The sequence below is a fragment of the Mytilus galloprovincialis genome, chromosome 11 (genome assembly GCF_965363235.1).
Source record: "Mytilus galloprovincialis chromosome 11, xbMytGall1.hap1.1, whole genome shotgun sequence".
NCBI lineage: Eukaryota > Metazoa > Mollusca > Bivalvia > Mytilida > Mytilidae > Mytilus > Mytilus galloprovincialis.
In genome coordinates, this window is record NC_134848.1 from 5,756,085 (window position 1) to 5,773,152 (window position 17,068).

The window sequence follows — 17,068 nt, forward strand, 5'->3', positions numbered from 1 at the left end:
TATAAAGAGATCAATGAATAATGTTTGAGATTTTACTGCTAAAGAAATTATCGAATGATTGGTGTAGGGTGTGTTGGTGAAATGTGATAAGATGGTAGTTGTGATGGTAGTGTAAGATATGTTGCTTGAGTATGATTAAATGGTAGTTTTGCTAATAGTGTATGATTGGTGTAGGGTGTGTTGGTGGAATGTGATTAGATGGTAGTTTTGTTTATAGTGTATGATTGGTGTAAGGTGTGTTGCTGGAATATGATTAGATGGTAGTTTTGTTTAAAGTGTATGATTGGTGTAAGATGTGTTGCAGGAGTTTGATAAGATGGAAGTTTTGATAAAAGGGTATGATTGGTGTACGGTGTGTAGATGGAATGTGATTAGATGGTAATTTTGTTAAATAGAGTATGATTGGTGTCAGGTGTGTTGGTAGAATGTGATTATATGATAGTAAGATGTGTTGCTGGAGTATGATTAGATGGTAGTTTTGTTAATAGTGTATGATTGGTGAAAGGTGTATGGTGGTAATAAAAATAGATGGTAGTTGTGATGGTAGTTTTATTTATAGTGTATGATTGGTTTTAGATCTGTTGGTGGAATGTGATTAGCTGGTAGTAAGACGTGTTACTGGAGTATGATTAGATGGTAGACTTGTTAATAGTGTATGATTGGTATAAGATGGGTTAGTGGAATGTGATTAGATGGTAGTTGTGATGGTAGTGTATGATTGGTGTAAGGTGTTTCGGTGAATGTACTAAGATGGTAGTTTTGTTAATAGTGTATGATTGGTGTAAGGTGCGGTGCGTTGGTGGAATATGATTAGATTGGTGATGGTTAGGTATGATTGGTGTAGGGTGTGTTCGTGGAATGTGATAAGATTGTAGTTTTGATAATCGTGTATGATTGGTGTAAGGTGTGTTGGTGGAATGTGATTAAATGGTAGTTTTGATCATAGTGTATGATTGATGTAAGGTGTATTGGTGGAATGTCATTAAATTACCGTCACAACTACCATCTAACCACATTCCATGAACACACCTTACACCAATTATACCTTATGATCAAAACTACCATCTAATCACATTCAACCAACACACATTACACCAATCATACACTATAAACAAAACTACCATCTAATCACATTCCACCAACACACCCTACACCAATCATACACTACTGACACAACTATTTTAACAGATTTTTAGATTAGATATGCGCCGTTAAATGTGAAACTTACTTGAAAAGTACATGATTCCGTCTTTGCCGTTTTACTAAACATACAGTTTTTCAGTAATTACTGTCAAACATCACTATACTGCATATAGTATATATACCCCCCCCCCAAAAAAAAACGAAAAAAAAACCCAACAACCAACCAGTACATCATTAGAACCCCAAATTATTCATCGTGGAAATATTGCGCTTAAAAAGAGGGGCAAAAGATAGCAGATATCAGAGGTACATTCAAACTCACAAATCGAAAATAAACTTACATCGCCATGGATAAAAAAGAAATAGATTAACAGACAAAAAATAGTTCACAGAACACAACATAGGAAACAATGACTGAGCAACACAAACCCCACCAAAAACTTGGGTGATCTCAAGCGTTCAGGAAGGGTAAGCATATCCTGTTCCACATGCGACACCCGTTGTGTTCTCATATTACCCCTAATTCCAATTTGATTTGATAGCTTTGTTTTATTTTTTGTTTCAGACGCAAATTATTCAGTTTTTGGTTAAAATGCACACAATTGTTTTTGAGGATAATAAAATTATGAACCCGTATGCATAAATTCTTAAAACATAGAAAACATATAGACAATAACTGTTTAGTGTCTTTAAATATCAGCTGTATGTGTATGAGGCTAAGATACAGGTGTAATGTGAGCTTTACCGAGCTATTACTCCTGTTTAGAGCCGAGTACATATACAGCTAATATTTAAAGACACTTAACAGTTATTGTCTTTATCCTGCATTTAATTCTGCATTTTGTTCGTGTTTTGAAAGACACAAAACTTCACATCTTTTTTGTAATTTATTTTCGATTTGAAATTCCTTGCGTCCCGCATATCTATACTATTAAACGAGAAGACCTCATTTTGTGTGTCGCTTCTCTTCCTTCCACAATAAATTAATCATCATGCCTCTGTGTCCTACAGGTAACATGCATAGTCGCATTTGTCATCCATTCTTATGATTATCCAGATTGAGTTATTTTGGGAGAAAAACGACAAAAAAGGAGTCCGGATATGATTCCGTCATCAGACTGAATTTTAGTCATAGATAAGAATTCCGGTTTGAAACATGCACAAATTCAACCAATCGTATGATAGATAACAAAAATGAAAAATAAATAACCCATTCAGAGCGTTCTCAATATCATGGTGTTTAGATCGCAAAAACCACAACTATTATACCTCCTTATAGGGTTTTCTTTGAAATGTTTACTATTTAAGGGGTCATACCACTTGCATATATATTAATGAGTAAAACATGCTCAACTTAATCTAAAACTACCTCGACCAAAAACTTTAACTGAAGTAAGACAGATGGGCGGACGTCCGAACAAACGAACCAACGCACAGATGCACAGACTAGAAAACATAATGCCCAAAAATGGGGCATTAATATTTATAGTTAAAAGGGAAAATAGTGATTTGGCAAAACTGAAAGTAGGGTAGCGGATTAGAGGGAGACAGGACCTTTTTCGGGGATCGGGATCGGGTGATTTTAAGCTCGGGACTTGGGGATTGATCCTACAGAATCAAGGAATATATTTTTCGATTTCGGGATTTCCGGATATGAATTTCTTTAAATTCTGCATCTCGAGATTTCATTATTTTAAGCCCGGGATTTCGGAATCAGGACCCCTCCGACCACCCCTCAAATTAGCCAAAGTCGGTCTTATAGTCATTTATACATGATTCATATCCTACCATTGGTATGTTAATAAGGCTCTCAAAAGAAAAGGCACTGATGGATTGCATTAGAAGCATATTTTATTAGACTAATAATGGTCAGTTACATTTATTTCATGTTTGAAACGGTGCAAATTTTTAATTTGATTTGACTTTTACCAAAAGAAGCATTGTAACAAAGGAGAAGAATAATTGTTGTCTGAGGCCAGAAACACGAAAATAATTGAATTTAGCATAAAGGAAACAAATAACAGACTTTGGAAAAAGGGAGAGGGCTTTTGATACCTTTTATGAAATTCTCCATACATAATATATTTTACAAACCAGATGCTCCGCAGGGAGCAGCTTTATACGACCCCAGTGGTCTAACCCTGAACAGTTGGGGCAAATTTGGTCACAATATTCAAGCTTGATACCGTCTGAATTTTGATTGTGATAAAATTTTTGACATAATATAGGTTTTTGCCACAACATTAATGTGGTTCAAGATCTCACACATCTATTGCACAATACTGTGCAATTGAATATTTCTTATTTGAAGCTTTTCAAAATTTGAAATTTGAAAAATGTTGAAAAAAAAAAAAACTTAAAAAAATGGTAAACTGAGATTTTATTTATCTTTTTGGCTCTTTTTTGGCCCTGAATTCCTACATATTTTGGGCAATTAACCCAAAACTTAATCTCAGCCTCCCCTTTGTTATATGGTACATTGTGGTACAATTTCAGAGAGATCCATGCAATTACACACTAGGTATTGTCTGGAAACTAGAAAAATGCTTGTTTTGGCCCCTTTTTGGCCCTTAATTCCTAAACTTTGGCCCCATAACCCCTTAAATGAATCCAAACCTTCTCCTCGTGATTTTAAACATTGCAGTATACTTTCAGAGCAATTGAAATACTGGTAAACAAGTTATTATCCTGAAACTAGAAAAATGCTTGTTTTGGCCCCTTTTGGGCCCCTAAGTCCTAAACGGTTCGGACCATCATCCCCAAAATAAATCCCAACCTTCCTTTTGTGGTATTGAACCTTCTGAAAAAATTTCATTAAGATCTATTCACTTAAACTAAAGTTATTATCCGGAAACCAAAGTGTCTACGGACGACGACGACGCAGACGACGCTGACGACGCTGACGACACAGAGGACGACACCATACCATTATACGAACCCAAAATTTATGTATTGGCCATGGGTTAAGAAGATTTTGATTGTATGGATAAATACTTTTTTCTTCTAAAATCCTAAAATTTCATTAAAATAAATGTATGCGAAAGATATTGAAACTTTCCAACTCTTAAAAAGTTTTACACATCATTCTTCTCACCTCTTGAGTCTCTTTTTCATATTCTAATGGAATAGGTTAGATCTAACTAAGGGCATGCAAATGTTATAATTTCACCGAGGGGAGCAAGACCAAACACACTGTAATAATGGTTATATTTGTTTATGCAAAAAACAAAAAACGATACCTCCTGCTTTTAATTTAATCCTTTAAAAGTTACAACATTGTATAGTAATGCAAGAATATTAGTACATGTATGTAGGAGTGTACCATCTTTCAATGTATTTTACCCTTCTGTATATATACTACTTTACAGTAAAGGAGGGTTTTTTTTCTTATCGTAGGTGAATATTGTTCTCTCAAAATGTATGCCCTTTATAATATTTCTTCATTGTTCAGTGACTGTAAAAATTCTTATTTTATTTTGATGAAAACTACCATCTAATCACATTCCACAAACACACACTACACCAATCATACACTTCTGACACAACTACCATTTAATCACATTACACCAACACACCTTACACCAATCATACACTTCTGAAACAACTATCATCTAATCACATTCCACCAACACACCCTACACCAACCATACACTATTAACAAAACTACCATCTAATCACATTCCACCAACACACCCTACACCAACCATACACTTGTTGTCTCTTTGACACATTCCCCATTTCCATTCTCAATTTTACTATTAACAAAACTACCATCTAATCACATTCCACAACACACCCTACACCAATCATACACTATCAACACAACTACCATCTAATCACATTCTACCAACACACTCTACACCAATCATAAACTATTAACAAAACTACCATCTAATCACATTCCACCAACACACCCTACACCAACCATACACTATCAACACAACTACCATCTAATCACATTCCACCAACACACCTTACACCAATCATACACATCTGAAACAACTATCTTCTAATCACATTCCACCAACACAACCTACACCAACCATACACTATTAACAAAACTACCATCTAATCACATTCCACAACACACCCTACACCAATCATACACTATCAACACAACTACCATCTAATCACATTCCACCAACACACCTTACACCAATCATACACTTCTGAAACAACTATCATCTAATCACATTCCACCAACACACCCTACACCAATCATCAACTATTAACAAAACTACCATCTTATCACATTCTACCAACACACCCTACACCAATCGTAAACTATTAACAAAACTACCATCTAATCACATTCCACCAACACACCCTACACCAACCATACACTATTAACAAAACTACCATCTAATCACAATCCACCAACACACCCTACACCAATCATACACTACTGACACAACTACCATATAATCACATTCCACCAACACACCTGACACCAATCATACACTACCAACACAACTACCATCTAATCACATTCCACCAACACATCTTACACCAATCATACACTACTGACACAACTACCATCTAATCACATTCCACCAACACACCTGACACCAATCATACACTACCAACACAACTACCATCTAATCTCATTCCACCAACACACCTTACACCAATCATACACTATCAACACTACTATGTAATCACACTCCACCAACACACATTACACCAATCATAAACTATCAACACAACGACCAACTTATCACATTCTACCAACACACCCTACACCAATCATACACTACTGACACAACTACAATGTAATCACATTCTACCAACACACCCTACACCAATCATACACTACCATCACAACTATCATCTAATCACATTCCACCAACACACCTTACACCAATCATACACTACCAACACAACTACCTTCTAATCACATTCCACCAACACACCCTACACCAATCATACACTACTGACACAACTATCATCTAATCACATTCCACCAACACACCATACACCAATCATAAACTATCACCACAACTACCATCTAATCACATTCTACCAACACACCCTACACCAATCCTACACTACTGACACAACTACCATCTAATCACATTCCACCAACACACCATACACCAATCATACACTACTGACACAACTACCTTCTAATCAGATTCCACCAACACATCTTACACCAATCATACACTATCAATACAACTAATATCTAATCACATTCCACCAACACACCCTAAACCAATTATACACTATCAACACAACTACCATCTAATCAATCACATTCAACCAACAAACCCTACACAAATCATATCCTACTGACACAGCTACCATCTGATCACTTTCTATCATCACACCCTACACCAACCATACACTACCAACATAACTCCCATATTATCCCATTCTACAAACACACCCTACACCAATCATACACTACTGACACAACTACCATCTAATCACATTCACCAACACACCCTACACATACCATACACTACCAACACAACTACCATCATATCACATTCCACCAACACACCCTACACAAATCAAACACTACCAACATAACTACCATCTAATCACATTCCACCAACAAACCCTACACCAATCATCAACTACCAACACAAGTACCATCTAATTACATTCCACCAACACATCTTACACCAATCATACACTACTGACACAACTACCATCTAATCACATTCCACCAACACACTTGACACCAATCATACACTACCAACACAACTACCATCTAATCTCATTCCACCAACACACCTTACACCAATCACACACTATCAACACTACTATGTAATCACACTCCACCAACACACCTGTCACCAATCATACACTACCAACACAACTACCATCTAATCACATTCCACCAACACATCTTACACCAATCATACACTACTGACACAACTACCATCTAATCACATTCCACCAACACACCTGACACCAATCATACACTACCAACACAAGTACCATCTAATTACACAGTCCAGGCAATTACTGAAAACTGTAATATTACTTTTTTATATAATATTACAAGTAAAAGTAATATTACAAAAAATAGTAATAGAATTCTTATATTACTAAAAACTGTAATATTGTTATATTACTGAAATGTGTAATATAGTCTCCATATTACATAAAACAGTAATACATGTATTACTAGAAAATGCCTATATTACATAGAACTGTAACATAAGGCTAAAAATCACTAATGCTGCCTTTAACTCGAGGCTGGAGACAGCACCACATAGTTTTAGTATCAAATTACATGGTAAATAAAAGATGGATCAAAAATAGTTTCATCACTTCTGCAAAATCAGATGGAGATGCCAATCATACACTACCAACACAACTACCTTCTAATCACATTCCACCAACACACCCTACACCTATCATACACTACTGACACAACTATCATCTAATCACATTCCACCAACACACCATACACCAATCATAAACTATCACCACAACTACCATCTAATCACATTCTACCAACACACCCTACACCAATCCTACACTACTGACACAACTACCATCTAATCACATTCCACCAACACACCATACACCAATCATACACTACTGACACAACTACCTTCTAATCACATTCCACCAACACATCTTACACCAATCATACACTATCAATACAACTAATATCTAATCACATTCCACCAACACACCCTAAACCAATTATACACTATCAACACAACTACCATCTAATCAATCACATTCAACCAACACACCCTACACAAATCATATCCTACTGACACAGCTACCATCTGATCACTTTCTATCATCACACCCTACACCAACCATACACTACCAACATAACTCCCATATTATCCCATTCTACAAACACACCCTACACCAATCATACACTACTGACACAACTACCATCTAATCACATTCACCAACACACCCTACACATACCATACACTACCAACACAACTACCATCATATCACATTCCACCAACACACCCTACATGCCCTACACAAATCAAACACTACCAACATAACTACCATCTAATCACATTCCACCAACAAACCCTACACCAATCATCAACTACCAACACAAGTACCATCTAATTACATTCTACCAACACACCTTACACCAATCATACACTATCAACACAACTACCATCTAATCACATTCACCAACACACCTAACACCAATCATACACTACCAACAAAACTATCATCTAATCACATTCCACCAATACACCCTACACCAATCATACACTACCAACACAACTACCATCTTATCACATTCCACAAACACACCCTACACCAATCATACACTACTTACACAACTACCATCTGATCACATTCTACCAACACACCCTACACCAATCATACACTACTGACACATTAACCATGTAATCACATTCCACCAACACACCCTACACCAATCATACACTCCTGACACAACTACCATCTAATCACATTCACCAACACACCCTACACCAACCTTTCACTACCAACAAAACTATCATCTAATCACATTCCGCAACACACCCTACACCAACCATACACTACCAACACAACTACCATCTAATCACATTCCACCAACACATCTTACACAAATCATAAACTATCAACACAACGACCATCTATTGACATTCCACCAACACACCCTACACAAATCATACACTACTGACACAACTACCATCTAATCACATTCCACCAACACACCTTACACCAATCATAAACTATCGACACAACGACCATCTATTCACATTCCAACAACACACCCTACACAAATCATTCACTACTGACACAACTACCATCTAGTCAAATTCCACCAACACACCCTACACCAATCATACACTACTGACACAATTACCATGTAATCACATTCCACCAACACACCCAACAATAATCATACACTATCAACACAACTACCATCTAATCACATTCCATCAACACACCCTACACCAACCATACACTATCAACACAACTACCATGTAATCACATTCCACCAACACACCCTACACCAATCATACACTACCAACACAACTACCATCTAATCACATTCCACCAACAAACCCTACACCAACCATACACTATTAACAAAATAACCATCAAATCACATTCTACCAACTTACCCTACACCAATCATACACTATTGACACAGCTACCATCTAATCACATTCCATCAACACACCCTACACCTATCATATACTACCAACACAACTACCATCTAATCACATTCCACCAACACACCTGACACCAATCATACACTACAGCTACCATCTAATCACATTCCATCAACACACCCTACACCAATCATATACTACCAACACAACTACCATCTAATCACATTCCACCAACACACCCTACACCAATCATACACTATTGACACAGCTACCATCTAATCACATTCCATCAACACACCCTACACCAATCATATACTACCAACACAATTACCATCTAATCACATTCCACCAACACACCCTACACCAATCATACACTATTGACACAGCTACCATCTAATCACATTCCATCAACACACCCTACACCAATCATATACTACCAACACAACTACCATCTAATCACATTCCACCAACACACCCTACACCAATCATACACTATTGACACAGCTACCATCTAATCACATTCCATCAACACACCCTACACCAATCATATACTACCAACACAACTACCATATAATCACATTCCACCAACACACCTGACACCAATCATACACTACCAACACAACTACCATCTAATCACATTCCACCAACACACCCTACACCAATCATACACTATTGACACAGCTACCATCTAATCACATTCCATCAACACACCCTACACCAATCATATACTACCAACACAACTACCATCTAATCACATTTCACCAATCATAAACTACCAACATAACTACCATCTTCTCATATTTTACCAACACACCCTACACCAATCATACACTATTGACACAGCTACCATCTAATCACATTCCACCAACAAACCCTACACCAATCATACACTACCAACACAACTACCAACTTATCACATTCTACCAACACACCCTACACAAATTATACCCTACTGACACCATTACGAAATAGTCACATTCTACCAACACACCCTACACCAATCATACACTACCAACAAAACTACTATCAAATCACATTCCACCAACACACCTTACACCGATCATACCTTACCATCACAACTATCATCTATTATCTTTGTTGACTGGTACTTAGTTTTTAGAGAATGAAATATCTATCTATCTAATAAGAATAAAACTGAATGTTACCTCCAATGTTTTCACCCAAGGACTGCATCCTTGATCTATTAAACATTTTGTTGTATCAATCCGTGCATTCTCAGCAGCATAATGTAAAGCTGTCCATCCTCTCTATATCAATATAAAAATATAAACATGTTAATGGTGTGTGATAACAAAATCATGAGAGGAGTCAAACAATTTACCAAATGTAAGAAATATAACATTGGGTAAGAAAATATCCAATTATATTTGTGTATAAACTATTAAGGGCATCCGATACAGTTTCTCGATATAATGTCATTTTTATAATTTTGAAATATGTTGTAGGCCTTGGCGAGTTATAAAATAAAACACAAAATAAAACATAGGTCACCGTGCTTGTTTTCGAGAAAATTGCGGCTGAAAATTGGGGATTTGTGTAATTTTGTAAAAAAATTAGGCAATGTTATAAAATTTTTGGAGCAGATATTCTTCGTCGTAAATTATTAAGATCGGGTTCAATCTGAAGCTGTGATAAATGGCAATAAAGAAAAAAATAAATCACTACACGAATAACTATAAAATTATTCAAGTCTTGCTTGACATTGCGGACCAGATGCTCAAAGTTGTATTTTTCTAAACCAAAAAAAATGGAAAAAAAACTGTTTCTGAAAATGTCATTTTTATAATTTTTCTGCATAAACTGCATTTTGTCATGCTTTCTCCAAATCTCAAATAAAAAATATAGGTCACCGTGCTGGATTCCATGATAATCGCGATTTATCCTAAAAAATTGCGACGTTATCGCTTCAAATTACCGGCGACATTTTTCAGATGTATAAATATTGCTTGTAAAGTACTATCTATAAATTGGTAACATTGTTTTCGAAAGTAAAATCATGTGAATAACATATACCTCTCTGTGATTGTGGTCTAAGTGAGAAACATCTCAAGAAAAGTTATTACAGACTGTTGATAATTTTTACGGCTTTCAAAAGTTAAAGACTCGGCAATTTAGAACATGACATACAGGTACATTTACTGTACACACTCGTATATTATTTCTTACTGTATGATGACCTCTATAAGTTGTTCTTTGTTTTGTTTGGTGGCTGCTGTTTCATTACACATACTCCTTAATATCCTTTAATTTACGTTTTTATCACTGAGAAAATCCGTTTTTGTTGATACGAATTTTTAAAAAGTTAGCGTCGATTGGACAGTAATCAAATTTGACGCGCATTGCAATTTGAATTAGAATTTACGCTAGGACGTAAAACATTTCGATTGCGAATTAAACTAATTCGAATTACGTGTGAACTCAGCATTCTCCTGCAAACGGAACTTTTTTTTTGTACATAAATTGCAGCACATAAATTATGACGTTATTTTTCTCGTTTGAGTTGTTTTACCTTGTCATTTCGGGACCTTTTATAGCTGACTATGCGGTATGGGTTTTGCTCATTGTTGAAGACCGTACGGTGACCTATAGTTGTTAATTTCTGTGTCATGTTTGTCTCTTGTTGAGAGTTGTCTAATTGGCAATTATACCACATCTTCTGTTTTATGTGGTCAGAAAACAGAAGCAAATTCTTACAAAGGAGAATCTTCAATTTGCTAATGGATGCTTTTGTCCAGACAGAGAAACTATAATTTTGAAATTTTTGATTTGGCTAAAAAACGATTGAATTAATAGCGAGAGGACTGGATATATTACGATTAGTTGCGATTAAAATCATTCTCTCATTGCGTAATTTTAATGGTAAATAACTATATTTTTTTTTTCACCACAGCGCGTATATAAAATACCGCATGTCCATTCCCCTGTCTGTCCTTCCGGACTTCTGGTTAATTAGATTTTTCAAGTGTACCATTCAACTGATATCGTATGGACACGTTCGAAAATCAGTGCCTTTCAACTATTCTTTAAAAGAGTTATGCCATTTGGAAATATTAATTGTATTGAAAATTGCATTGTATTTTCTGTCATTCCGTCATTTCTCTAATATATCTATAAAAAAAATAAAGAAAAAAATAAACAGCTGCGCTTCGAGCGCATGATACGCCCTTCGTCGTATGAAAAAAAACCAACATAATATATATTTTTAAAATAACACGGGGGTTGTACGGGAAGTCATGCTAGGTATATCCTGACTCATTCATTATTCTTGCTCAATAGGAAGTTTATATATCACAACATGTTTTATATGATCCCTAAATTGAAGCTCAATAAAAATTCAAGAACTCAAAAGTGAATTAAAGAATCATCACCAAAGTATACAGATCTTAAGAATAATTTAACTAAAAAGTATGTAAAGTTTTATGCAATAATTATAGATAGTTTCTGAGATACGGCGCGACATGTGAACCCCCAACCCCTTTTTGTCATAAACTCAATAACTCTAAAATCAAATTCTGAATCATTCTCAAAAGTATATACAAATTCTTCAGAATTATATAACCAAGAAGTGTGTAAAGTTTTGAGCAATAGTCATAAAACGTTTTCTAGATACAACGCGAACTGTAAAAAAAAACTGTTCTAGTTACGAAGTCCTGTAACTCATAAAGTTCACCAAAAATGATACAGATCGTTTGACCATCATGACTGAAAAAAACAACCATGTTCAGTTTAATGATAATATGCTGTACCATATTTACGACGGACAGACGGATGTGGGACTTTTATACCATTATGTCCCGTCAACATTTTTACGGGTGTATAAACATATTGTTTGCTATTGCCTTTTGTTACATAAACTACGTGCAACGTGGAGTAAATAGAAACTTGTTCTTTTATAAAAGTTGTATCATTGTTTGTATTAGCGGCATACCATTATTTTTTTTACATAAATAAATTGAATAAATTGTTTAGAAAGGAAATTGACTTCTTTGTGTACATACATTTTCGGTATTAGTTTTAAAATATCATTGGTTTTCTGTGCTGTAATAAAAAATCGGATCCGGACCAAATCGTGGATGATGAATGATAATAAAATTTTAATTGACATGCATGATATTAGTAACACCAAAAGGGTCAGTCGTCTTGAGATTGCTCACTATACAATATTTGTTGAAGATCTCAAAGAAACAGTAATGTGTTTTATTTCTTATTATGTTATTAGACTGTTATCCTGGTAGAATCAAATGCACTGACTAATATTAATGGCGTAGAAATTAGCATGCGGGAGAAACAGAAATTGGAGCATGGAAATTCCACATTACGTTTCTTATTACGGAAAACGACACGCATTACGTCCCGCAAAAAGTGACGTTTTGCGGGAATTCAAACGCTTAACGTCGCGCCAAGAGTTAACTCCCTTGAAACTGTATCGGATGCCCTTAAATGGTAGATTAAGATGTAAATTCACTTTTTCTGATTCAGTGAAACAAAACAGGTAGAAAAAATAATAAACTCTTAATTATATCAGTGTAACAAGTCAAATAATAGCAACCCTCACTTTATATAAGTTAAACAAGTATTTGTTGTCCATTTAACATGTATGATCAACAACATGATTTTATATTGATTCAGTAGAATGACCAAAGTTGAAAAAAAAAAACTTTTTCAAGAAACATTAAAACGAGTAATATTTTCTGATTCAGACAAAGAAACAAGAAAAATAAGACCCCACTTTATATAATTCTGTCAACTATTTGTTATTTTTAAAAGATGTTTTACATTAGATCTGTAGAATTAACATTATCTAACTAAAGAAATAAACAGAACTTATTCTCATCAACTTCTCATTAAAATCAGATGTTAACAAAATAATTTTTCATCAAGAAACAAAATAAAACCTTAACGATCTGATTCAGTTCTGTGTTATGAATAAAATGAGACCCCACTTTATACAATTCTAACAAATAATTGTTGTCCATTAAACCTGTCTGATTAACAACATGATTTTGTGTAGATTCTGTATAAAGTGATGTTTGGTCAGAGTAAGTTGATTATATCTATCATTACCGGGTCTGTGACTTCTAACTGACTTCCGTGACTGACTAGGAAAGTCACCACCTCCAGGTGTCCGTTCACAGCCGCCAACATTAATGGTGTCGTTCCTCTCTGTAATATCAACATATAACAGACATCAAAACTTGTGTCATAAACTGGACAATGTTGTGTAATAAATATAAACAAAATATATATCACATGAATCAGTGGTCAAAACTGAATAAAATGACCAGTCACACTTGTAATTATATTCTACATAAACAACAAATAAACAACATGTTTTATTGTGTGATGTCAAAACTTCCATTAAAACTGTCAGGTTAAAAAAAAAAATTTCAAGAAACATTAAAAGGAGTTATATTTTCTGATTCAGTACAAAGAGACAAGAAAAATAAGACCCCACTTTATATAATTCTGTCAAGTATTTGTTATTTTTAACACAGTGTACAAGCGGACAGTGACACAAAACGGAAGTTGCTGATCTGTCCGACGGCGATCGGCTCGTTGTTTTTCAAAAAAATATAGAATATCAACACAAAGTGTCCCATAATGGATTGTTCAGCAGCTCAAGGTAAGTGAATAACTACAATGATGTATTTTTGACCATTTAAAGCTTATTTTATGCTTTTAGCATCAACCGTCTTTTTAAAATAACTCCTGATCATGAAGAGGGGTCAAAATTTTGCGATTTTTCGAGTCATAAATCTTAACAAAACTCCGAAAATTCAAACATTTTCAAGATTTTTAATCGATACATAGTTGAATAATCATATTCCGCATACACACACAAAAGTTTGGTTCATTTTTTTTTATTATATTGTCACAATTGAATCTTTTCTATTCAAAGTGTACTGTCCGCCTCGTTGCCACCGTATGTTTTCATACTGTCCGATTCGTTGGTCATATTCATGATCGATATCTTAAGCAAAAGTAAGATTGAAACATGCAATTTATCCACATTTAAACTTTATTCAACACAGATACTGTCTATGATTATATATGGAAAATATTTATAGATTATATATTCAGCTTGGATCTCGTGTCAATTAAAGGGGGACATTGGTCACTCTTCCAGAACCTTTACTCATGTCTGCTGCTTGTATTCATCGTTTGCGGACCTTGTTGTTAGATTCTCTACCGATATAATATTCTAATAAATGCATGGTGAATTCAGTACACATGTTCCCTATGACATGATCTTTCTAATTTAATGCAAAATTAGAGTTTTGATCCAATTTTACGGCCTAATGAACATAGAAAACGATAGTGCGAGTGGGGCATCCGTGTACTATGGTCACATTCTTGTTTAAAAGTTATTTTAAAACAACAGTAGATGATAGTGAGTGATGCAGCGCACTTAAGAACATCAATTAAATAATGTTTTGCTTATATTTTCAGATATACATGATGAGTACTAGTAATCCTTATAGTTGTACAACATGCTTGTTTTCGTGCAAAATATTTTCCGAAATAATAGACCACAATATAATTCGCCATCCGGAACAAACACTTAAAATAAAGGTTTATATTCAAAATAAATGCATTCTTCAGACGAAAAAATTTTGTGTTATACCAAACCAACTACAAAAGGATGGTTATTACATACATAGTGACAATTATAAGGAAACTCTTAATATAGGAAAAACATGTGATCTTTTGGAAACAGCAAGCACTCTTTTTGAAATTGAAAATGATAACTCGCATGAAATTGGAAGCCCAGTTGCAAAAAGACAAAAAATCTCCACATCAACACCCCGCAAATCTGATATTTCTCATGACCTCAAGGAACAGACAGACGAGGAAATTGCATGTTTCAATCTTACTTTTGCTTAAGATATCGATCATGAATATGACCAACGAATCGGACAGTATGAAAACATACGGTGGCAACGAGGCGGACAGTACAATTTGAATAGAAAAGATTCAATTGTGACAATATAATAAAAAAAAATGAACCAAACTTTTGTGTGTGTATGCGGAATATGATTATTCAACTATGTATCGATTAAAAATCTTGAAAATGTTTGAATTTTCGGAGTTTTGTTAAGATTTATGACTCGAAAAATCGCAAAATTTTGACCCCTCTTCATGATCAGGAGTTATTTTAAAAAGACGGTTGATGCTAAAAGCATAAAATAAGCTTTAAATGGTCAAAAATACATCATTGTAGTTATTCACTTACCTTGAGCTGCTGAACAATCCATTATGGGACACTTTGTGTTGATATTCTATATTTTTTTGAAAAACAACGAGCCGATCGCCGTCGGACAGATCAGCAACTTCCGTTTTGTGTCACTGTCCGCTTGTACACTGTGTTTAAAAGATGTTTTACATTAGATCTGTAGAATTAACATTATCTGACTAAAGAAGTTAACACAACTCTTTCTCTTTAACTTCTCATTAAAATCAGATGTTTACAAAATAGTTTTCGTCAAGAAACAAAATAAAACCTTAATTATCTGATTCAGTTCTGTGTTACGAATAAAATGAGACCCCACTTTATATAATTCTAACAAATATTTGTTGTCCATTAAACCTGTCTGATTAACAACATGATTTTGTGTAGATTCTGTATAAAGTGATGTTTGGTCAGAGTAAGTTGATTATATCTATCATTACCGGGTTTGTAGCTTCTAACTGACTGCCGTGAGTGACCAGGTATGTCACCATCTCCAGGTGTCCTTCCAAGGCGGCTGTCATTAATGGTGTCATTCCACTCTGTAATATCAACATATAACAGACATCAAAACTTGTGTCATAAACTGAACAATGTTGTGTAA

General features: G+C 34.9%; 1 protein-coding gene across 1 annotated transcript in view; it reads right to left on the reverse strand.

Moving 5' to 3' along the window:
• LOC143051535 (uncharacterized) overlaps positions 1–17,068 on the reverse strand; it is a 342,484-nt gene that overhangs the window by 132,200 nt on the left and 193,216 nt on the right. The window lies entirely within an intron of this gene.